This window comes from Pongo pygmaeus, chromosome 15, assembly GCF_028885625.2.
Source record: "Pongo pygmaeus isolate AG05252 chromosome 15, NHGRI_mPonPyg2-v2.0_pri, whole genome shotgun sequence".
NCBI classification, from domain to species: domain Eukaryota; kingdom Metazoa; phylum Chordata; class Mammalia; order Primates; family Hominidae; genus Pongo; species Pongo pygmaeus.
This window is the reverse complement of record NC_072388.2, coordinates 62,748,175-62,772,739: the sequence shown is the minus strand read 5'-3', so window position 1 is coordinate 62,772,739 and position 24,565 is coordinate 62,748,175. Positions and strand designations below refer to the sequence as shown.

Sequence of the window (24,565 nt, the reverse complement as noted above, 5' to 3'; positions counted from 1 at the left end):
CAATTATTACCAACACTCCTTGCATTTCACCTATTTTGTTCTATTTGCTTTGACACTTCATGACTACTCTGTGCACTTCATCCTACAAACAGGTTGCTGAATGTGGCTGGAGAAACCCACCGAACAGTGCTCACTGGTCTCACCAGCACCCCCAGTGGGCCCTAAATGCTGCCCAGTAATCACACTATATGGCCCTCTCCCCTTCCCCAGATGGCAACTTAACCCCTTTTCTTCTTCCACAAACATCCAATACCTCCTCCCTCATCATTAAACTCAGCTGAAACCTTGCTTCCCACCCCCTCATCTAACAACCTGCAAAAGTGGTCTGCTTCCAACCTATCAGCACAAATGAACTAGCCTTGCTCAGATCTAAAGCCAATCCTTTCACTTGTACACTATATCCCATCCCTGTGCTCCAACGCAAGAACATTCTGTTCCTACCTCTTCCGTATCATCGTCTTCCCCCCACTCTCTTAAACAATTCCCATGAGTATACAGCCATACTGTTAATTCTCCCATCTAAAAACAAATCTCTTGACGCCAGTTCCTGACCAGCCATCGCTTCATTTGTCTGCTCCTTTGTGGCAAAATGCCTCAAATAGTTTGTGTTTACTGTCTCCAGGTCTTCTCCTCCCTCACTCTTAACTGAACCCATACCAATAAGGTCCCTGGCATTCGATTGAAACAGCTTTCTCATCATGGTCACTTGAATCAAAGTCCTCGATGACACACTCGCGAAAACCAATGGTCTATTCTCAACCTTCATCCTGCTGGACCCATCAGCAGCATCTGATATAGATGATCACTCTCCTCTCCTGCTTCCCAGGAACCAGACTCCTGATTTTCCTCCTTCATCAAGGTTGCCTCCTCCCTTTCTCTCACGTTTCATATCTAATGCCTCCGGATATCCTGTTAGGTCCACCCTCACAATATATTCAGGATATGACCACTTCTCACCACCTCCATCACCACCACCCTGGCCCAAGTCACCATCATCTCCACCTGGGTTACTGTGACAGATTCCTAACAGATCTTCCTTCCAGCTTTGCCCCAAAATACTATGCTCAGCACAGCAGGCAGTGATGTTGCTAAAATGTTCACTCAGATCAGGAAACTCCTTTGCTCAAAACCCTGCGAGGGCTCCTCCCTTCACTCCTCGTGATGGCTACAAGCCCCAGCACCATCTGCCCTTCCCTGCTTCCCACCTGCTGCTTCTGCTCCAACCACGCTGGCCTCCTGTTTTCCTCAAACTCCCTAGGCCCATTCCCACCTTAGGCTTTGGCACCAGCTATTCTTTCTTCTAGGAATGTTCTTTCTACTGTTATCCACAGGCGAATTCCCTCACCTCCTTCAAATCCTGGCTCAGACAACACCTCATCTAAGAGGTCTACCTTGACTGTCCGATCTAAAATTGTAACACCCTCAACTCCCGATCCCTCTTGTCCTGCTCTATTCTCTTTCCCTAGGGTACTTATCTCTTTTAACATTCCAGGTAAATTACTTATGCAGTAAGTTTATTGCTAATGTCTCACTCTCCTCTCAACAGAATTTAAGCACCACAACACAGGCAAAGATGCTTTGTCCGTGCTATGTCCCAAGTGCCTAGAAAAGCCTGGCCCAGTGTAGGCCCTAAATAAATATTTTCTGAAATAATAATAATGTTTTGGGCCAGGCACGGTGGATCACGCCTGTAATCCCAGCACTTTGGGAGGCCGAGGCGGGCAGATCACGAGGTCAGGAGCTCGAGACCAGCGTGGCCAACATGGTGAAACCCCATCTCTATTAAAAATACAAAAATTAGCTGGGCATGGTGGCGGGCAACTGTAATCCCAGCTACTCAGGAGGCTGAGGCAGGAGAATCGCTTGAACCTGGCAGGGAGAGGTTGCAGTGAGCCAAGATTGTGCCACTGCACTCCAGCCTGGGTGACAATAATAATAATGATAATAATAATAATAATAATGTTTTGTTTTCTTTTTTTAATTTAGTAGAGATGAGGTCTGACTACGTTGCCCAGGCTGGTCTTGAACTCCTGGACTCAAGTGGTCTTCCCGTGTTGGCCTCCCAAAGTGCTGGAATTACAAGTGTGAGCCACCACACCCAACCTAATAATAATGTTTTTAATTATCATTGTGGTTGTTATATTTTACTATATTGAAGCAAATCTACCTTTATGAGTTCACAGTCCTTTCTCTTAAAGTTGTCTGTTCTACCTTCTACTACATTGTTTTCCTTGGACTTTTCTCTCCCTTATTAATCTCTATCTAATAGTCATAGTGAATTGAAATTGTTGGTATTTGGCCTGCAATATGTGCAAAAGTATGACATCTAATTTAAGTTCTAGAAAAATTTTGAAGTAGAGAAGATCTCTGGTTGAAGAATTAAAAGGCCTAGCAGCATAAATGGAATTCTGTGGTGTTTGCAACTGCCTAGTAAATATTGCAACTGATTAGAGATCAAAGATGCACCAAGCCTCACTGGAATTTTTTTCCTTTTTAATCCATTCCATTTTTTATGCATTACCAGTTTAAATTAGTTATAGCCTACTGATCTACACTTTATAGGGTGCTCAATAATTGCTAACTGAACTAAATTGAGTTCTGATTAGCCAACTGGATAATTCAGGCTTTTGAGAGTTATTCCTGTTTTATATAAATTTCTCTCAATGAAGTAATTCCAGAGCACCACGATTTTGTCCTATAATTCAAAACTATACTAAATCTCCTAGAATCTCTGAGAAATATTTTCATTGTTTTGTCCCCTAGCATCAGAAGAGAATAACTTTTAAACACGTATTGCCGCTTCCCAAAAAAAAAGCATCAAAGGCTAATTTTGTATCTTAATAGAAAAAAACTAGAGAACAAGTTTTTGTGATTCCAGGATCAAGTTATATTCACACGCTGCACACTAATCGGGGTCACATGTAAAAGCAGAGAGGGCCCTATCCATTCCTAGCAATAGAGCAGACATTCAAAATGAAAACAAACAACAACAAAAACAAAGATTACTCTCTTCCTTATTTTTAAGGGACCAAGAGAGATTTTTCCATCTAGATGATAAGGTGTAAAAAAGAAACTAATCAGCAATATTATCAGGTCCAAGAGATAGAGTATGCACTGACTTGAGGGGAGTTACAGCAGGAGGGAGGAGCACAACTCAACAACCTCAGAGGAGGTGAAATGCAGCGTGAAACTGAGTGCAAAAAGACCACTGTGTGCCCACGGAGTCTTCCCAATCCATGCCCACCTGGAAACCTCGGCCATTTTGAGCTATTTCCAAATAAGATGAGGGGTCATTTCATTTGCACGTGATACTAGACAAAAGGGGTCTTATACCAAGCAACCTGGGACTATGAGCTTTCCTAGCTGAGAAAAGTGGCAGCAAAATCAGGGCTCTAACTAGATTGTTCAAATGGAGCACCTAATCGGAGAGTAAACTGAGGAACATCCCCTGACAGAGACATAAACTTGAATTTAAAATAATCAAAACTTTTCTAAGGAAAAGTAGAAGTTACCTCTGTCCTAATCTGATTAAACTCTAATAAAACAAGGGAAAAAACACTAAGAGGAGCAGCCAGAACAAATCCCCACAGGTATTCTCTAGTTAGCAAAGGAGACAGTGCACAAATGAAATCTTCAGAAAAAAAGATTTGGAAAGGAATCTGCATAGCTTTTAACTCATTGTCTGAACTTAGAGAATGCCTCTTCATCCTGGAAATCAGAACCCTCTAAATGCAATAAAGAACCTTTGCTTAATGGCAAACAAAGACATCCCAGGTGCAATTAAACACCTTTATAGCAGCTCAATTAAATGGTTTCACATGTGCCATTCCATTTATCCCCTGACACATTTTTCTCACGTTTTCATACTGCTTTATCCCTGAATGGCAGTATTCAATGGGAACCAGCGCCAAATAGCTCACCCTATGGCAGGATAAGGAACCTTTTGTTCTTTTCAAAGGCTGACCCATTGGGGAAAAAGTAATTGAGAGCCACGTGCTTATAGCAACTTAATAAAACTCTTCTTAGAATGGCATGTAGAGAATAGGACCTTTTAATCAGCAGATGTTAAGGACAGAAAAAGCAAAGAAATAAAGAGAATAATACAATCTACTACAATGATGAATTTCTGTAAAAAAGCTAAAGGAATAGAGAATGAGAAATTCTCTATCTTGATTTTTCAGGCAAATATATATACATAATGTAGGAAAATGTGGTCAGTGAATTTTATTCAGGCCCATGTGAGTATCCTTAATTATCATCCTTGAAAAATATTTGCCTGAATTTGAGAAATGAGGCACAGAAGGCAAAGATTTTTCTCTAGGTGTTATTACCATAAAAATACACTTAATCCCTGAGTTTGTTCTGATTCACTCTGCTTTTGTGAGCGAGCAACTCATATCCTTAGCCAGAAGGGAACTAAACTGAAAGCAAATTGAGTTAAGCTAATTAAAGGGTGTGGATTTTCATTTTAAAGCTCATTATGAAACTACCATGGCTACTAAGTCTCAGCAAGGTCATTTCCCAAAAGTTGGTCTAAAATGTTGACTCCAGGAGTCCTCCCTGGTAGTAAGAGTTCAAAAGCAGTTACCTGAGGCTAAGAATCACCAGCTTTCATTTTCACTTAAACGCAGAGCGATGCAGGATTAAAATGTGGCATCTCCAAGAGTGTTCTCTACTCTATGAGGAAGCCTTGCGACCTCTTCTCATCAAACAATTTCTCTTCTTCTCCTTCTATGATTGGATTATTAATAACAGGTTTACTGCATGTGGCCCTAGATTCATTACTTTGATCTTTCACTCTCCTTATTAAAATTGTTTGATCATTCCCTAATTCCTTACTGAAAAAATGATCAATTCTTAGCCTAACACTCCAGGTCATTTGTAACTTGGCTCCACGACTTCTCTACCCATATCCTATTTCTCTGGCCAAACTAGGATAGCTACAATTCCCCAACGACGTTTCACCCTTTTCTGCATCGCCACTCTACATACTCTATGGAATGGCCACTCTTCCCCATCTCTCTGCGTTCATAGAAACGCCAGCACCCAGCACGTGTGGGCATTCAATCAACATTTATTATAATTGGACATATCCAGTTTAAAAGTTCCACACCCCTTTTTGCTTTGGAGATAGGGTCTCAACTCTGTCACCAAGGCTGGAGTGTGCACAATCGCAGCTCACTGCAGCCTGGAACTCCACGGCTCAAGTGATCCTCCCATCTCAGCCTCCCCAGTAGCTGGGACTACAGGTGTGTGCCACCACACCTAATTTTCGTATTTTTTTATGGAGGCGGGGTTTTGCCATGTTGCCCAGGCTGGTCTTGAACTCCTGGGCTCAGGCGATCCACCCACCTGAGGCTCCCAAAGTGTTGGGATTACAGGCATGAGCCACTGCAGGCAGCCAAAAGACCCCTTTCTTTTTTGTTTTGTTTTTTTCTTTGAGACGGAGTTTCACTCTTGTCACCCAGGCTGTAGTGCAATGGCACGATCTCGGCTCACTGCAACCTCCGCCTTCCGGGTTTAAGTGATTCTCCTGCCTCAGCTTCCCAAGTAGCTGGGATTACAGGCACTCATCACTATGCCCAGCTACTTTTTGTATTTTTAGTAGAGACGGGGTTTCACTATGTTGGCCAGGCTGGTCTTGAACTCCTGACCTCAGGTGAGGTGTTCCACCTGCCTTGGCCTCCCAAGTGCTGGGATTACAGGTGTGTGCCACTGCAACTGGCCCCAAAATCCCCTTTCTTAAAATTAATAGAAACAATCTATTCTGGCTCTGGCCTCTGACAATACTTTGTTGAATCTTTTCTGCTTGTTACTATTACAAAGTAATCTGTAATGCTTACAAAAATTTTTCAAACAGTACATAGGAATATAAGATAGAAATTAAAAGCTAATCTTAGAGCCGGGCATGGTGGTAAATGCCTATAGACCCAGCTACTCCGGAAACTGAAGTGGGAGGATCAGTGGAGTCCAGGAGGAGTTCAAGACTATAACTTGAACTTCTGGTACATAACTTATAGGTTTCCCTCCTACTCAACATGCGAACTTGAAGTTAAACCTTTGTGCTTTTGTGTTTTTGCTTCCCCTCAGCAGTGTAATGTAGAAAAAAACATCCTCAATGCTGATTGAAAGACTTATGAAATACTAAAAGTATTAAGGATAAAACTAACTTATTAGATGGAGGAAAAGAATTTATTGGCAACAGTTATACTAGGCCTATGTCTTCTCTTTTTGTTTCTTTTTTTTTTTTTTTTTTTTTTTTTTTTGAGACAGAGTCTCGCTCTGTAGCCCAGGCTGGAGTGTAATGGTATGATTTCGGCTCACTGCAACCTCCGCCTCCCAGGTTCAAGTGATTCTCCTGCCTCAGCCTCCTGAGTAGCTGGGATGACAGGCGCCCTCCACCACGCCTGGCTAATTTTTGTATTTTTAGTACAGATGGGGTTTCACCATGTTGGCCAGGCTGGTCTCAAACTCCTGACCTCATGATCCACCTGCCTCGGTCTCCCAAAGTGCTGGGATTACAGGCGTGAGCCACTGCGCCTGGCCAATCCTTATTTTAATAACCCCTAGGCAATTTGTTTCTTCTACTAATAAAACGTCTTGAACAAAAGGCATTATGGAAGAAAAGCACTCTTTTTCTGTATTACAACTCTTAATACTTCACTTATGATACCAAATGTGTGAGTTTTTCCCTAACGCTAAGCAGTTCTCCAGCTCTCCAGATACCAAGTGGGTGTCCTCTATTCTATGATGACAGGGACTGCCTGGAGTTAGTGCAGACCCCACATGTTAAGGGCTCAGTCCCACAAGACTCTCTCCTACTTCAGATGCCAATCACAGGCAGTTGATATCCACGTTACCCACATTTCTGTCTGACTTGGCTATAAATCAGGGGTTCCCCGATCCCCTCCTCAGGTGCAATAATTTGCTATAATGGCTCTCACAGAACTCAAGGAAACACTTATGTTTGCTTGTTTGTTATATGGTGTGGTGGCTCACGCCTGTAATTCCAACACTTTGGGAGGCCAAGGTGGGTGGATCACCTGAGGTCAGGAGTTTGAGACCAGCCTGGTCAACATGGTGAAACCCTGTCTCTACTAAAAATACAATAAGTTAGCCAGGCGTGGTGGCGGGCACCTGTAATCCCAGCTACTTGGGAGGCTGAGGAAGGAGAATCGCTTGAACTTGGGAAGCGAAGGTTTGCAGTGAGCTATGATTGTACCACTACACTCCAGCCTGGGCAAGAGAGCAGGACTCCGTCTTTAAAAAGAAAAAAAAAAAAAAAAAAGATAATGATAAAGGATAGTGATGAGCAGCCAGATGAAGATGTACAGAGGGCAAGGTCTGGAAGGGTCCCAGCACATGAATGTGTTCACAAACCCAGAAGGTCTCCAAACTACACTTTAGAGATTTTTTTAAAAAATTAACAACTATTTTATTGAAATATAACTCATATACCATAAAATTCACTTTTTAAAGTGTATAATTCACAAAGTTGTACAACCATCTCATTGCTTTTTTTTTTAAGACAGGGTCTCACTGTATGGCCCAGGCTGGAATGCATGGTGCAGAGGCTGCATCACTGCAGCCTCGACCTCCTAGGCTCAAGTGATCCTCCCACCTCAGCCTCCCGAGTAGCTGGACCATAGGCAAATGCCACCATGCCCAGCTAACTTGTTTCATTTTTTGTAGAGACAGGGGTCTACCTATGTCATCCAGGCTGGTCTCGAAATCCTGGCCTTAAGCAATCCTCCCGACTTAGCCTCTCAAAGCACTAGGATTACAGGCATGAGCCACCATGTCTGACCCCATCTCATTGTATTTTAAAATCCAAACCATAATCATGGCCCATAGCTTTATGTAATCTGGCTCCTGCCTACCTCTAAAACTTCATTTCATGACATGTTTGCCTCTATAATTGCTGTTTCCTTAACCTGGAATTCTGGAATACATTTTCTACTTGCATTTCATATGGCTGGCTCATCCTGATGCCTTCAGTCGAATATCTCTACAGAGAAAAAAAATTTTTTTTTTTTTTTTTTTTTTTTGAGACAGTTTCACTCTTGTCGCCCAGGCCGGAGTGCAACGGTGCAATCTCGGCTCACTGCAACCTCCGCCTCCCATGTTCATGCAATTCTCCTGCTTCAGCCTCCCGAGTAGCTGGGATTACAGGCACCCACCCCCACGCCCAGCTAATTTTTGGATTTTTAGTAGAGACGGGGTTTCACCATGTTGGCCAGGATGGTCTTGAACTCCTGACCTCAGGTGATCCACCCACCTTGGCCTCCCAAAGTGCTGGGATTAGAGGCATGAGCCACAGTGCCGGGCCTCAGAGAAAATTTTTCAGATACATTATCCAAAATACCCTCCATCCAATTACTCTTTATCATATCATCCTATTTACTTCTTTAGATTTACAACGTGTAAATGATACTATATTACTTATTTGTTATTGGTATATTGTATGGCTTTCCCATTAGAATTTCCATAGGATATAGATTTTTTTAGCTCTGCACTTTAGAGATTTTTATGGAGGCTTCATCACATAAACATAATGAACTATTAATTAAATCTCCAGCTCTTCTCACCTCTCTAGAAGATGGAGGTGGGAGGAGTTCCAAATTTCTAATCATGGCTTGGTCTTTCTGGTAACCAGACTCCATCCTGAAGCTATCTAGGAGCCCATCAAAAGTGGCCTCATTAGAACAAAAGATGGTCCTATCACCCAGGAAATTCCAAGGGCTTTCGGAGCTCTGTGTCAGGAACCAGAGCCAAAGATCAAATATTAGAACAAAAGACGCTCCTAACGTCCCTGTGGTTCAGGAAATTACAAGGGTTTTAGGAGCTCTGTGCCAGGAACCAGGGGCAGAGACCAAATATATATTTCTTATTATGTCACAGGCATGTGCTAATGAGACCCTGTTGCCATTCCCTACAACAATACTGCCAACTCACTGTTAGCTAGGACAGACACGGTAAGGATGATAATTAAATTCAGACAATAATGCAACATATTTTAGCCATGTGTTCCAACAGCCCACCCAAAAAATCTTAATCAAGCTGTCATCTGACAGAAAGAGAACTAAAAATATAAAGCCACCTCTTCTATTGTTTCTCTTGGAGATAACAAACAGAAATAAAAAAAGAAACAAATTAAGGAATAAAAACACACAGGCACGCACAATCAAAACAAAAAACAAGCCTAAAATATTTGAACAGGAAAAAACCTGTTACTTCACTACAAAAGGGGAAGGCTATTAACTAATAGAGAAAGCAAGGGATAATTTACAACACGATTTTCTTGCAACCAACCATAAACAGACAAACAGTAAGAAACAAAAACAAATAGTACCAAGACTAAGCTCTCACTTATTGAATCAGTAGAATGAGTTTAGGAGGTAACTCCCAGCTAACATAACTGATAAACACAGTGAGCAACCATTTCTCAACCTCACAATTACTTTATGTCACACATGTCCCCCTCTGAAGAATTTATGTTATCACTATGGGAAAAAAGTACCTGCCTGTCAACTTCAGCATTCTAGGACTAAAATCATACTCTACCGCCCTATCTCTCCCCAGTCCAGTCCTTGCCCATGTTCCCATCACATGGGTTGGACACCCCCATCCTTTATCATTCTCAAATACAACCTACCACCAAATCCTGCCAAATTTGCCCCCTCATAGCTCTGGTATCTACTTCCTTCTCTATACATCTTGGCCCACCAGCCCTATTGCTGAATCTTTTTTTTTTCCTATTTTTTGTAGAGATGGTATATTAGTCCATTCTCATGCTGCTGATAAAGATATGCCTAAGACTAGGTAATTTATAAAGAAAAAAAGGTTTAATGGACTCAGTTCCACATGGCTGGGGAGGCCTCACAATCATGGCAGAAGGCAAAAGGCATGTCTTTTTTTTTTTTTTTTTTTAGATGAAGTCTCGCTCTGTTACCCAGGCTGGAGTGCAGTGGTGTGATCTCAGCTCACTGTAACCTCTGCCTCCCAGGTTCAAGCGATTCTCCTGCCTCAGGCTCCCGAGTAGCTGGGACTGCAGGCGCGCAACCCCATACCTGGCTAATTTTTGTATTTTTAATAGAGGCGGCATTTCACCATGTTGGCCAGGCTGGTCTCAATCTCCTGATCTCGTGATCCGTCCACCTCGGCCTCCCAAAGCTCTATGATTACAGGCATGAGCCACAACGCCGGCCGAAAGGCATGTCATACGGTGGCAGACAAGAGAGAATGAGAGTCAAGCAAAAGCGAAACTCCTTATAAAAATATCAGATCTCATGAGACTTATTCATTATCACGAGAATAGTATGGGGGAAGCCGCACCTATGATTCAATTATCTCCCACTGGGTCCCTCCCACAACACGTGGGAATTACGGGAGCCACAATTCAAGACGAGATTTGGGTGGGGACACAGCCAAACCATATCAGATGGGGTCTCATTTTGTTGCCCAGGCTAGACTCGAACTCCTGGGCTCAAGTTATCCTCCTGCCTCAGCCATCCACAGTGCTGGGATTACAGGCATGAGCCATTGCATCTGGCCTCTCCTTTTCAATCTACCATCAACTCTACCTTGGAACGCTTCCATGGCCAACCAAGTCCGCCTGTGCCATTCCAATCTGTCCTAAATTTACCCGAATTACTCGATTCTTAGATGGTTTCTCTCTGCTCTTAGAAACATGAGCAAAATCCTTAACAGAGCCTAGGAGGTGCTGTGTGGGCCCCAGAGCACCCCTCCAGCCTCAGGCATCCTACTCTCTCCTGCACCCCTAGCTCCAGCCACTCCCGCCTTCTTTCAGGACCTTTACAAGCTATGTTCCCACCTGCCACAGGCATTTGTACTACCCCACCCCCTATTCACTTCAACAGTTAACTTCTAGTCATGCTTAGGTCTGAGCTCAAGTGTTGCATCCAGAAGAAAACCTAAGTCAATCTAAGTCTTTCATTTGCTTTCATAGCTCAATCTGTAATCAATGACAAGGTTAAGAACACTGGCTGTGGAGACAGACTACTTGTGTGGGACCCCCTTATCTCCCACTTACTAGCTGTGTGCCTCAGTCTTATTTGAAAATGGGGACAATAGTATCTACTTCATCGGGTTACTAGGAGGATTAAGTACCCCTACTGACTTAGACCAGAGGTCAGCAAACTATTGCCCACAAGTCAAATTTGACCTGCTGCTTGTTTTTGTAAATACAGTTTTATTGGAACAGCCACATGCTTGATTGTGCATTGCCTGTGGCTGCTTTCATGCTACAATGGCAGAGTTAGTAGTTATAACAGAGACCATATGGCATTCACAGACTGAAATATTTACTACCTGGCCCTTTACAGAAAAAGTTTGTCAATCCCCGGCATAGACTACGTTTAGTCTACACAAATAAATATGGTTGAATCTTGAAAACATTATGCTAAGTGAAAGAAACCAGTCACAAAACACCACATATTATATGAGTCCATTTATGTGACATGCCCAAAATAGGGAAATTCGTAGAGACAGAAAGTAGATTAATGATTGCCTAGGGCTGGGAGTGAGGTTAGAGGTGGAGATGGGGGTGGGACTGGGGAGGGGTGACAGTTAAAAGGTATGGGGTTTCTTTTTGGGGTGACAAAAATGTTCTAAAATCCTAGCCAAGTGCAGTGGCTCACACCTGTAATCCTAACACTTTGGGAGGCTGAGGTGGGCAGATCGATTGAGCTCAGGAGTTCAAGACCAGCCTGGGCAACATGGCGAAACCATGTCTCTACAAAAAAATATGAAAAATTAGCCAGGTGTGGTGGCGCGCACCTGTTTTGGGGGCTGAGGTGGGAGGATCGCTTGAGCCCAGGAGGTGGAGGATGCAGTGAGCCGAGATCACATCACTGCACTCCAGCCTGGGTGACAAAGTGAGACCCTATCTCAAAAAAGAAGGAAAGAAAAAAAAGGATGAGAGTCTGTCATTTGTAACAACATGGATGGAACTGAAAGTCATTATGTTAAGTGAAATAACCTAGGCACAGAAAGAAGAAGATCACATGATTTCACTTATCTGTGGAAGCTAAAAATTAAAACAACTAAACTCATAGAGATAGAGAGTAGAAGAATGGTTACCAGAGGCTGGGAAGGGTAGTTGGGGGTGCAGGTAGAGGGGAAGGATAGATAGTTAATGGGTACAAAAATAGTTACAAAGAATAAAGAAGACCTAGTATTTGCTAGCACAACAGGGTGACTATGGTAAAAAACAATGCAATTGTTCAGTTTAAAATAACTTAAAGAGTATAACTGGATTGTTTGAAACACAAAGGATAAATGCTTGGGGTAATGGATACACCACTTACCCAGATATGATTATTATGCATTGCATGCCTATCTCAAAATATCTCATGTAACTCATAAATATATACAACTACTATGTATTCACAAAAATAAAAAATAAAAAGGGAATGATGAAAACTTTTTAGTTTAGTTTTGTTTTGTTTTGTTTGAGACAGGGTCTCGCTCGTCACCCAGGCTGGAGTGCAGTGGCGTGATCTCAGTTCAGTGCAACCTCTGCCTCCTGGGCTCAAGCAGTCCTCCCACCTCAGCTTCCCAAGTAGCTGGGACTACAGGCATGCGCCACCACACCTGGCTGGCTGGCTATCTATCTATCTATCTATCTATTGATCTATCTATTTATTTTTAGAGACAGGTTTTTACCATGTTGCCCAAGCTGGTCTTGAACTCCTGGGCTCAAGCAATCCACCAGCCTCAGCCTCCCAAAGTGCTGGGATCATGGGCATGAGCCACTGCACCTGGCCGAAAACTTTCTTAATGTGATGAAGAACACTGATGAAGAAAACAATACTAATAACATACTTAATAACAAGAAACTAAATGCTTTCTCTCTAAGATCAGAAACAAAGCAAGGATGTATACTTCCATCACTTCCATTCAACATTGCACTGGAGTAAGGCAAAAAAAAAAAAAAAAACCAAGGCTGGAAGGAAAAAAGTTAAATTGTCTTTAATGGCAATGACATGAACTGTTATGCAGAATATCCTACCGTATCTACAAAAAATATACCAAAACTAATGTGTTTAGCAAGGTTGCAAGATACAAGCTAAATATACAAAAATTAATTGTATTTCTATATACTGCCAATGAAAAAAATCAAGAAATTGCTATTTGAAAATATCATTCACAATGGCATCAAAACGAATAAACTATTTACCAATAGATTTAACAAAAGAACTGCAAGACTTATTCAATGAAAACTACAAAACATTGTTGAAAGAAATTTAAAGATCTACGTAAATATAAAGATAGCCTATATTCATGGACTAGAATACTTAATATTGTTAAGATGGCAATACTTTCCAACTTGATCTACAGACAATGCAATTCCTATCAAATCTTAGCTGCCATTATTTTTTCAGAATTGGACAAGCTAATCCTAAAATTCATATGGAAATGCAAGTGACCCAGAATAGCTAAAGCAATGTTGAAAAGAATTAAGTTGGAAGAATTTCAAAATTTACTAAATTCGAATTTCAAAATTTACTAAAAGCTACAGTAATCAAGATAGTGCAATACTGGCACACGGGTTGATCTATATAATAGAAGAATGGAATAGCACTGAAAATCTAGAAGTAAATTCTTCCACTTTTGGGCAATTGATTTCTGACAAGCATGCCAAGAAAAGTCAGTAGGAAAAGAATACTCTTTTTGACCAGGCACAGTGGCTGATGCCTGTAATCCCAACATTTGGGAGGCTGAGGTGAGTGGATCGCTTGAGCCCAGGAGTTCAAGACCAGCCTGGACAACATGGTGAAACCCTGTCTCTACAAAAATAAAAATAAAAAAAAAAAATTAACCAGGTGTGGTGGCATACACCTGTAGTCCCGGCTACTCAGAAAGCTGAAGTGAAAGGACTGCTTGAGCCCAGGAGGCAGAGATTGCAGTGAGCTGAAATTGCACCACTGCACTCCAGCCTGGGTGACAGTGAGACACTATCTCAAAAAAAAAAAAATTTTTAAATCCAATGTGATGACTGCCCAACTCTGTGAGTATACTAAAAACTACTAAATCATACACTTTAAATGGGTGAATTGCATTGTATGTGAATTTGATGCCAAATTATATCTTAATAAAGCTTAATAAAATATTAGCTAATATCTATAAGATTATTTGATCAACTTCTGCCTCCTCATTAGCTTATGGGCTCCAAGAGTACATGACCCATGTCTGATTTTGCTCCTCATTTTGCCTGCAGCACCTACCCCAGAGCTTTCATGCTATAGGAATTTAGAAAATATTTATTGAATTAATGATTAAATGGCTAGGGAAGCAGGGAGCAGGACTTTGTTATTTTTTCCTCAATCAACGTAGAGATTTAAGTACTTAGTTTGTTGGGAAAATATGTGACATAAGATCAGTGATTTCTACTTTGAGCCTCAGCATGTGGAGTCCAGCAACCTTGTGTTGCCACATGAGCAAACCACACCCTTGTGTAAACACCTGAGATTCTTATACTGAGGCTTTTGTTTCCAACCTCACTGGAACATAGCTCCCAGCTCTCTGAGTAAGCAAATCTTGTATTTTTAGCACATGAAAATGAGCCCACAATACTGATAAAAGTCTTGAAGCTGGGTGCTATTTGTCTCTCCTCCTTCTTACACTCTTCTGATTCATCAAAGTTGCTCAATAAATATCTATGGAATGAAGAAATAAAGAAATGGCCACATTTATTTTAACACATATTTGTTACTTCTTGCTACCTTTTATCTACCACATAAAACTGAACGCTTTTCTTTTGAAAAATCAAGGTATGTGAGCCTGAACACTTTCTACTGGGGCAGCAGTCCAAGCACCTCTGACTTCTGAGTGCAAAAGAACCAGACTGCACTAAACAGAGCTGTGCTGTGACTATAAATCCAGGGTTCTCACATTTTGGAATGCCAGCAAATTACTCAGGGTTATTGTTTAAGTGCAGGTTTCTGGATCCCAACTCCCAGAGGTTCTGATTCAGGGCTTCATATATCTCACTTCGTGAAATACTTGTCTAAATAGATTGGACGATTTACATGTATGACTTATTCTTGAAACAACAGGGAATAAGGAGGGCCTGGCAAAAAATAGCAATGAAATGATAAACTCTGAGATATTAATATATCTCAAAATAAATATTATAACACATGAGTATTTTTTATAGAGATGGGGTCTTGCCATGTTGCCCAGGCTAGTCTCAAACTCCTGAGCTCAAGCTATCCCCCCACAGTGCTAGGATTATACACGTGAACCACTGCACCTAGCCCTAACACATGGCTATCTTAAGAAACACTTGGAGGGGCTCAGACGGCTTGCTGAAGCAAGTCAGGCCCGGGAATAAGTGGAATGTCACAGGTAAGGAACTATGACACTGTTTCATTAAGGGCTACCAATAAAGTAGTCAGGTAAGCATTTTATAAACGAGAAAACTTCCTCCCAGAAGATGGTGGATATTTTATTTGCTCATTCAATAAAACATCTAAGCTGGGTCTGGTGGCTTGTGCCTGTAATCTCAGCACTTTGGGAGGCTGAGGTGGGAGGTTCACTTGAGCCCAGGAGTTCGAGACCAGCCTGGGCAACCAGGTGAGACCCTGTCTCTAAAAAGAGTACAAAAATTTAGCCAGGCATGGTGGCGCACAACTATAGTCCCAACTATTCAAGAGACTGAGGTAGGAGAAGCACCTGAACCTGGGAGGTCAAGGCCACAGTGAGCCGTGATCGTGCCACTGTACTCCAGCCTGGATGACAAAGTAAGACCCTGTCTCAAAAAATAAAATAAAACAAAACATCTATTGAAAGTCTACTATGTCTTGGATAATATGCTCTGGATCTCACATCTGGTGGAGGAGAAATTCAAATCCAGATGTGTCTGATTCAAAATCCATGTTCTTTTCATTATAGTTCAAAATCAGCTGAAATGCCAAATCCATGGCTACTACCCTATCTCTCGCCTCCCCTTCAAATCCAAACTTCTTGAAAGAGTTGTCTACACTGGCTATTTTCACTTCCTTACCTACTACTCATGTCTCAACCCACTGTAAACTGGGCTGCCCTAAACACTACCTAATTCTCACTTAGGCCACTTACATATTTCCATTGTTGAACCTAATGGATACTTCTTGGTACTTACAGGATATCTTAAAACTTCTGACACTGTTTCCTACCCTCTCCTTTTTGAAATACTCTCCTTCTCTGGGGTCCATGATACCACACTCAGTTGGGTTTCTTCCTACTTCTCTGGATATCCCTTCTCAAGCTCTGCTATGGGCTTGTGTTGCTTTTTCTATCTGTGTGATGTTCTGCCTAGACCCTTCTCTTTCTCTAGATATTTTCATTACGGGCTTGTGTTGCTTTTTCTATCTGTGTGATGTTCTGCCTAGACCCTTCTCTTTTTCTAGATATTTTCATCTACTCCAATGGAACAAATTGCCATTTACATGCTAAGGACGCCCAAGAATTTACCTTCAGCCCAGGTGTCATCTCTCCTATATATCCTATTGTTGTCTGGATATTTCCACGTGGTTATTCCACATGACATCTCAAACTCAACATTTCCAGAACTGAGTCATCATGTCTAACCAACTCCCTTCCCAACCAAAGTTGTTCTCCTGCACTTTTTTTTTTTCAGTGAATGGTTCTATCATCTACTGATTTGCCCAAGAATAAATCTATTATTTTTTCTATTTATTTATTTTTGAGACAGAGTCTCGCTCTGTCCCCCAGGCTGACATGCAATGGCACGATCTCAGCTCACTGCAGCTTCCACCTCCCAGGTTCAAGCTATTCTCCTGTCTCGGCCTCCAGAGTAGCTGAGATTACAGGTGCATGCCAACATGCCCAGCTAATTTTTGTATTTTTTAGTAGAGACAGGGTTTCGCCATGTTGGCCAGGCTGGTCTCGAACTCCTGGCTTCAAGTGATCCACCCGCCTCTGCCTCCCAAAGTGCTGGAATTACAGGCATGAGCCACCATGCCCGGCTAAAATCTATCATCTTTGATACATCCTTCCCTCTCCTTCTCCCATACCCAGTCAATCAAAAAGCCCTGATACCTATTAGATGATATCTCTTGAACACCTATTTCTCTCCATCTCCACAGCCACCTCTACATCAGGACACCATTCTTTCTTGGGTGGACCACCCTAACAGACTTATGCTCGTCTGTCTGCCTCCACCCTCACTCCCTTAAAGACCAGATGCCACACTGAAGCCTGGGGGAATTTCTAAAACAAGTTTTGTGACTGCTCACAATCCCTCCATTGCTTCTGCTTGGTCTTAGGAAAAATTCCAAACCCCTATATGTTTATATGATCCCTCATCTCTTCACATTCTCCTTCAAATTTTAATTCTCCTTTAAATCCTCAGTCTCACTGAACATCCATTTCATTGAATGTACCACATTCAGCTCATCTTCTGGCCTCTCCTGCCCGCAGCATCTTCTCATCTTCACACTGCTCATGTGCTAACATCTTTTGGGTAACAGCTTAGGAATCATTTTCTCTGGGGAGCCTTCCTCGGGTCTGGGTTAGGTACTCCCACTCCATACTTCCGTAGTACCAAGTCTTGCCTCACTTGGAGCACATACCCCATGATACTGTGATAGTCTACATGCTTGTGTGTATCTCTGTAATCAGAGGATACACTTTAGAAGAGGATGTGCCATGTACTTACCCCGTGTGCTCAGCACAGTCCTTATACACAGTAAGTGTTCAAAAGTATTTGTTGAATAATGAATGAACAAATAAATGAATGGGGCTTTCAGAGTAAACTGACCTATACCTAAGAAAAGCATAACAAGAAATGAAATAGTACCTCTTACCTTAAAAAAAAAAACTTACCTTTTATCATGTGCCTGATATCTCTGTTTTACAGCAAAGTTTCTTTAAAGTATAAATCAAGTGACCTCTCCACTTCCTCGTTCTCCTATTCTCTCCTCAATGCACGGTCAGGCTTCCATTTCCACCTCTTGACAGTGGCTAACCTTGTCAGAGCCATCCCAACAAATCCTATGAGCGCAACCTAGTGGGCTCCTCTCTGTACTGACCTTACTTGACTGCTGTGTGGCATTCAGTATGCTTTACCATACCACCTTCTTGAAACACGTTCATCTAGGGGTTTCCATGCCATCACGTTCACCTGCTTTTCCTTCCTTGTAACTGGCTACTCCTTCTCAGTGTCCTTTCCTCGTTCCTCCTCTTCCACTTGACCTCTAAACACAGAAAGACCCAAAGGTCTGCTCTTGCTACACGCTCCACAGGTGATCTCATTCAGTCCACCACCAGGTCAGGCTACCCCTTGGCCACCACAATCCAGCCACACTAGAGTTCTTTGGCTTCATGAATTCACCAATCTTGCTTCTATCCTAGAGCTTTTCTTTGTCCTGCTACCTCAGATTGGACCCGCTTCCATGCTGCGCTTTGCAGGCAGTTCCTTGTTATTCGATCGCTCCTAAACTGTCCCTTCTCAAAGAGGCCTTCTCTGATCTAAAGAAGTCACCCAAGCTCTATGATATAAACGCACTTAAATCTTCTGCACAGCCTTTACCATGCGCTGATGTACTTCTTGATTATAATCTAGTCTAGCTTAAATATAAGCACCATGGGCACATGAAGCTTATTGAAGTTATTCACCTCAGTATTCTCTTACCCAAAATAGTGCGTGATACAAGGTAGGGTCACAGGAAACATTTGCTGCATGAATGAATCAGAGAGCAGTTTTACTTGTGCTCATAAAAATTATAATTATGTGATGAAGTGGGAAATGTGAATTCACCTGGACTTTTGAAATATTTTGAAGACATCAAAACCCCCTGGAAGTTTGCCAACAAAGCATTCAGATGGAAGCAGACAGAGATACACAACAAACCTAGTTCCCACCATTAAAAATCCTACTTAACTGAAGAAAAGGAAAACGATTCCAATGTTTTGGAAAGATATTAAGTGTTTCTCAAATTTGAGAAGGGCTCTTTGTGTTCCACCTTTGAGCCAGGTGCCCTTTACCTTATAACACGACACCATTGATGAAATTGTGCAGTAAAGATGGAAAACACAACACCACTGATGAAATCCCCTGTGCAGTAAAGATGGAAAAATCCAGTGCCTGACCAGTGAATGCTGCTCCACCCGACAAGACAGCAGCAAAAGCGCGTGGCTACTCTTTCTGCCTTTTCCCTCCCATGCTCGCCCAACATGCATCACCGCACAGACCCTCAACGACAGTAAATTATTCATCCGGCATTTGACGTCTCTCTCCCAAAGAGACACATATTCAGAACTTCAGACATTCCATCTCTGATAAATCGTTCATATCCTTTTATCTGCCACTTTTAAATGATTATAAAAATACCTGGTGGTAGTAAACCGTGGCTTTCATACATATTGAGAAACAGAAATGCAGTTACCTTTTACCAAAATTCCCTGAATTATTTAGAAAAATGGGAGTTACTCCAGGAAACTGTAAACACCAATGTTGAAATTAGATAAGGGAAGTAATGTTTTGAAGAGGCACATTTAGAATGACCTCCAATTCAGAGTGTTAAACCATACACTAAATCCAGCAAATGGTTACAATTTAACATACTATATTAACTTCTTAGTTTTTCTATCTTAAAGGTGATGTTATTTTAAGTTTTGTTTTTCTAATGTACTACTTCAAGCTCTGAATAATTACACCCCCATCCGACATACATGGATACAGAAAAGCTCAGAAAATCTTGTATCTCATGGGGCTAATTAAAAAGGATTTTTATTTCTATAAGGAATGAATGAGATCTTTGTTAACCCACTTTAACAAGACTCTAAATGACCCTGGATTTATCTTGCCCTAGTTTTCAAAATGTAACTGACCCAGAATAAAGTAAGCTTATCCCCAAATTCCTGGCAAAAACAGAACCAAAGTTCCCAGAAGCCAAAACTGTACATACAAGCTTAAAAAAAAAAAAAATCTAAAAAACACTTTGCAGTACAAATACCACAAAAGCTCTTATTTTTTCATTTAATTAGAATATTTTTAAGATTATAAAGCTTGAGGCCAGATGCAGTGACTCATGCCTGTAATCCCAGCACTTTGGGAGGCCAAGGCAGGCAGATCACCTGAGGTTGGGGGTTCGAGACCAGCCTGACCAACATGGAGAAACCCCATCTCTACTAAAAATACAAAATTAGCTGGTATGGTGGCTCATGCCTGTAATCCCAACTACTCGGGAGGCTGAGGCAGGAGAATTGCTTGAACCTAGGAGGCAGAGGTTGCAGTGAGCCAAGATTGTGCCATTGCACTCCAGCCTGGGCAATAAGAGTGAAATTCCATCTCAAAAAATAAATAAATAAATAAAAAGATTATAAAGCTTAATAATATCAAGGCAAACAAACTTCCAAGAAAACACAGCAAAAGACAGTATCAGTTACTATCACAGGAACTTTCTAGAAGCTTTTGTATTGTTATAGCAAAACACTGATAGCCAGTGAGGGACTATAGCTTGATTGCTTTCTCTGATGTAATAAGCATCTAACCAGCCAAAGATAATTTGCTTTTATTTATCATAACTGAGTAATCTGAATTGGTTAGAGAAACAAAAATATTACCTGCTAATACATGTCTTTTCTTACTCTTCATTAATCATTAACCTCAAAATCCCACACTGGGGACTTTACTGCAAATGGGTAGAAATTCCACCCAGAAGCCTTTTTTAAAAACTTAATTATTTATTTTAAAGACAGGGTCTCACTCTGTCATCCAGCCTAGAGCACAGTGGTACGATCACAGCTTACTGCAGGCTCAACTCTTGGGCTCAAGAGATCCTCCCACCTCAGCCTCCCAAGCAGCTGGACGTACAGGGGAATGTGGCCATTTTTATTTTTTGTGGAGCCAGAGGGGTCTCACTACATTGCCCAGGCTGGTCTCAAACTCCTGGGCTCAAGTGGTACTCCCATTTCAGCCTCCCAAAGTGCTGGGATTACAGGTGTGAGCCACTGCACCAGCCCAGAAGCTTTTATTAATCCTGTTCCTCTTCCTAAGACTTCACATGGCTTCATTCACTCACAGTTATAAGGTAGAACAGAGTCTTCTCTCATAAAGAGAATACTAAAGCACTATTGAGCCCCTAAACATCATAGACACACTTCACTGCCTGAAGCCTAAAGAAATCATGTTTCCATCCTATCTGACAATTTTCATGAACACTCAAAAGTTCTTCTAATTTGGGGTACTTTATAGAACTTTTTTTAATATAGAAAATGGCCACTCAGTCACTCATAATAAAATTGTTTATTGAAAACCTAAAATATTCAGAAACTTGATTGGCAATAACAATTCAGGAATATCATATGCACCTACAACATACTTCGAGGAACTCCGAAAGATTATTGCAGGAAGTGATATCCAAAGATGAGAGGAAATTCAAGAGTAAGAACAGTAAGAAGACAACAATCTCCAGCGAAGTTCTGACCAAACTGTTTCATTTTTACAGTGAGAGGAATTTATAACTCACGTTGCAAATAATGCTATATACAATATGTTTTTTATTCTTCATCTCCCATAAAAATGAAACATAAAAAGATATTCCAGACAACATTTTTGGTCATATTTTGGTTGAATTTGTACAATGGATACCACAATTAGAAACATAACCCTTTAAAGTTAAAGACTTCAACTCATCTCCTAAGAATGATTATATTTGCGGCCCAGGCTATTTTTTCACTTCCACATGACATCAACAAGCAAAAGCACATCTAGACTACATGCTTCTTCAAGATGCCCAATTTATTTCTTTGTACTCCTAACACCTAGACCACTGTGCATGATTGGGGTTCACCATTTACTGAGTAAATGAATAAAATTAAACATTGCATCCCCATTACAATGTTTGTAACCTAACCCACTAAGCTTGGATAATTTTTAATGCTTCTAAAAATAATACAAAAACTGAAAGCCTCCCTTCAGATGGATACTCAGTAAATAATAAATAAATTTAAATGGAGTAATAACCTAACTACAGAGACTCACGTTTCACTACTGAACCCTACTAAGTAAGGATACCTACCAAGAAGACACAGAGGGTTTTTTAATCTTTTAAAATATGTCATCTAGACAATAACAGCATTAAATAAAACATATGAGCCTTGTTTGAAATGACACAATAACTGGGCTGAATGATTTTATAGAGGTTCATGCAGATGGTTAAGCATTCATCAGCATCTTGGCAGGACTGCTTGCAAGTTAACTGCTGTGTGGTGGCAAAGGTAATAGAATCCACACTCACTCCTAGTTCAGTGTCTAATTAATGATAGTATTCTGTATCTGGATGCTGTTTTTCTAAAGCATTGGCCTATGTTGTTTTTGAAAGCCAAGTAACTTGCTCCTGTTACAGAAATTCATATGTCCTTTATGACCAACAAGTTATATTTACTTGTTAAAAAAGAAATAACTTAAATCTAAAATATATAAAGTGTCCAAAGCAGTTCAAAATTGCCTACAGTTGCCATTTAAAATTTCTCAAGATGAGTCCACCTACACAGCCAATTTTGCTTGTTACTATGACTTCCAAATAGATCCTCCACCTGCATCACGCTTTTAATCTTTCTATACCTGAGAAGTTCTCAAGAGTTTCTTTGTAAAGTAACTTTTATCTACAAAAATTTATTTTAAGCACATTGATATAAATAATATTTAATGGCCTTCATATTTGATGCTATCATGCCTCATAAAAACACACTAAATAGGCCGGGCACAGTGGCTCATGCCAGTAATCCCAGAACTTTGGAAGGCCAAGGTGGGAGGATCTATGGAGCCCAGGAGTTTTGAGACAAGCCTGGGCAACATGGCAAAACCCCATCTCTACTAAAAATGCAAAAAATAGCCTGGCGTGGTGGCACATGCCTGTAATCCCAGCTACTCAGGTGGCTAAGACACAAGAACTGCTTGAACCCAGGAGGCGGAGGCTGCAGTGGGCCAAGATCGCGCCACTGCACTCCAGCCTGGGCAACTGAGCAAGACTTCTGTTTCAAAACAAAACAAAACAAAACAAAACACACTAAATAAAGTTAGTAATGTGGCCATTAAATATACTACTATTATCCCAAGCAGCTCAACTTCAAAACCTTGGAGCCTTTCTACCTTACCCATATTTACAGGTGCAAATTCCTACTGAGTCTCCCACCTTAAAGATTTTCTTATCTGTCCATACTTTCACACTCACTGCTATAACCCAGGCCCAGGAAAACAGTACCCAACACCCAGATATTTGCTAATACTTCCTAATAGGTTTCTCCAACTACTTTCCACCCTTTTCCAGCCTTCCTGTACCTCAAAGCCAGATTAATCCCTTAAGGCACAACCCTGACATGTGACCATGTAACTGTCACTTTTAAGACCCAATAGGTAGGCACTGCCTAAAAGCAAAAACCCCAAACCCTTGGGTTTCAATTCAACTCCATGAAGGATCTTAATCTCAGAAATACTTCGGAAGGGATTCCTACTTTGGTCTCAAATTACACTGAATTGCAAAGAAAATCCCATCTAACTTTAAAGCCCTGTGATACTTATCCAACATCACCCCTACTGCTTTCATAATCGTATCTATCCAATACTTCAAAAAAGTGTTCCCTGGGAACACCTTTCCCACCCGAAGGGCTCAGCACAGATGTTGTTTCTGACAAAGTATGCAGTTATTATTTTCTTAGGATCAAATAAAAGGAAGCACCTATTACTTTGCCAAGGAAGAAATCCAAATGGAAAGATTTAAAGGAATTCTATAATGGGCATCTTGGTAAAGCAAACAATTTTTAAAGACAGCCATTTATGGCCAGGCACAGTGGCTCATGCCTGTAATCCCAGCACTTTGGGAGGCCAAGGTGGGAGGACAGCTCGAGGCCAGGAGTTCAAGACCAGCCTGGGCAAAATAGCAAGACTTCCCCCATATATGTTTTTTTAATTTTAAAAATTTTAAATTAAATTAAATTTAAAAAATTTTAAACAGCCATTTATTATCATCTTAATAGCCTGAATTTCCATATCTCAAAATCATTTAAAATATGGACTGCTGGCCAGGTGTTGTGGCTCATGCCTGTAATCCCAGCACTTTGGGAGACCAAGGCAGGCAGATCACTTGAGGTCAGGTGTTCGAGATCAACCTGGCCAACATGGTGAAATCCCCTCTCTACTAAAAATACAAAAATTAGCCAGACGTGGTGGCGGGCACCTGTAATCCCAGCCACTCAGGAGGCTGAGGCAGGAGAATCACTTGAACCCAGGAGGCGGACGTCACAGTGAACCGAGGTCACACCACTGCACTCCAGCCCAGGTGACAGAGCAAGACTCTGTCTCAGAAAAAAAAAAGAAAAAGAAAAAAATACATATACATATGAATAAATAAAATGTGTACTGCCCAGAGTAATGCAGAATGCACTAAACTAAAATGAATTCCATTTTTACACAAACCCACTCAAATTCATAAATACCATTCCTTTCTCTTCCTAACCATTCAAACAGTTCAACACCATCCTCTTCATGCAGGATGCAGAAAACATAAATATCTACCTACAAAGGGTACCCTCA

General features: G+C 41.2%; 1 protein-coding gene across 10 annotated transcripts in view; it reads right to left on the bottom strand.

The window, feature by feature from the left end:
• The window catches only part of SYNE2 (spectrin repeat containing nuclear envelope protein 2), a 433,601-nt gene that overhangs the window by 282,567 nt on the left and 126,469 nt on the right, over window positions 1-24,565 (bottom strand). The gene's annotated exons all lie outside the window — the stretch shown is intronic.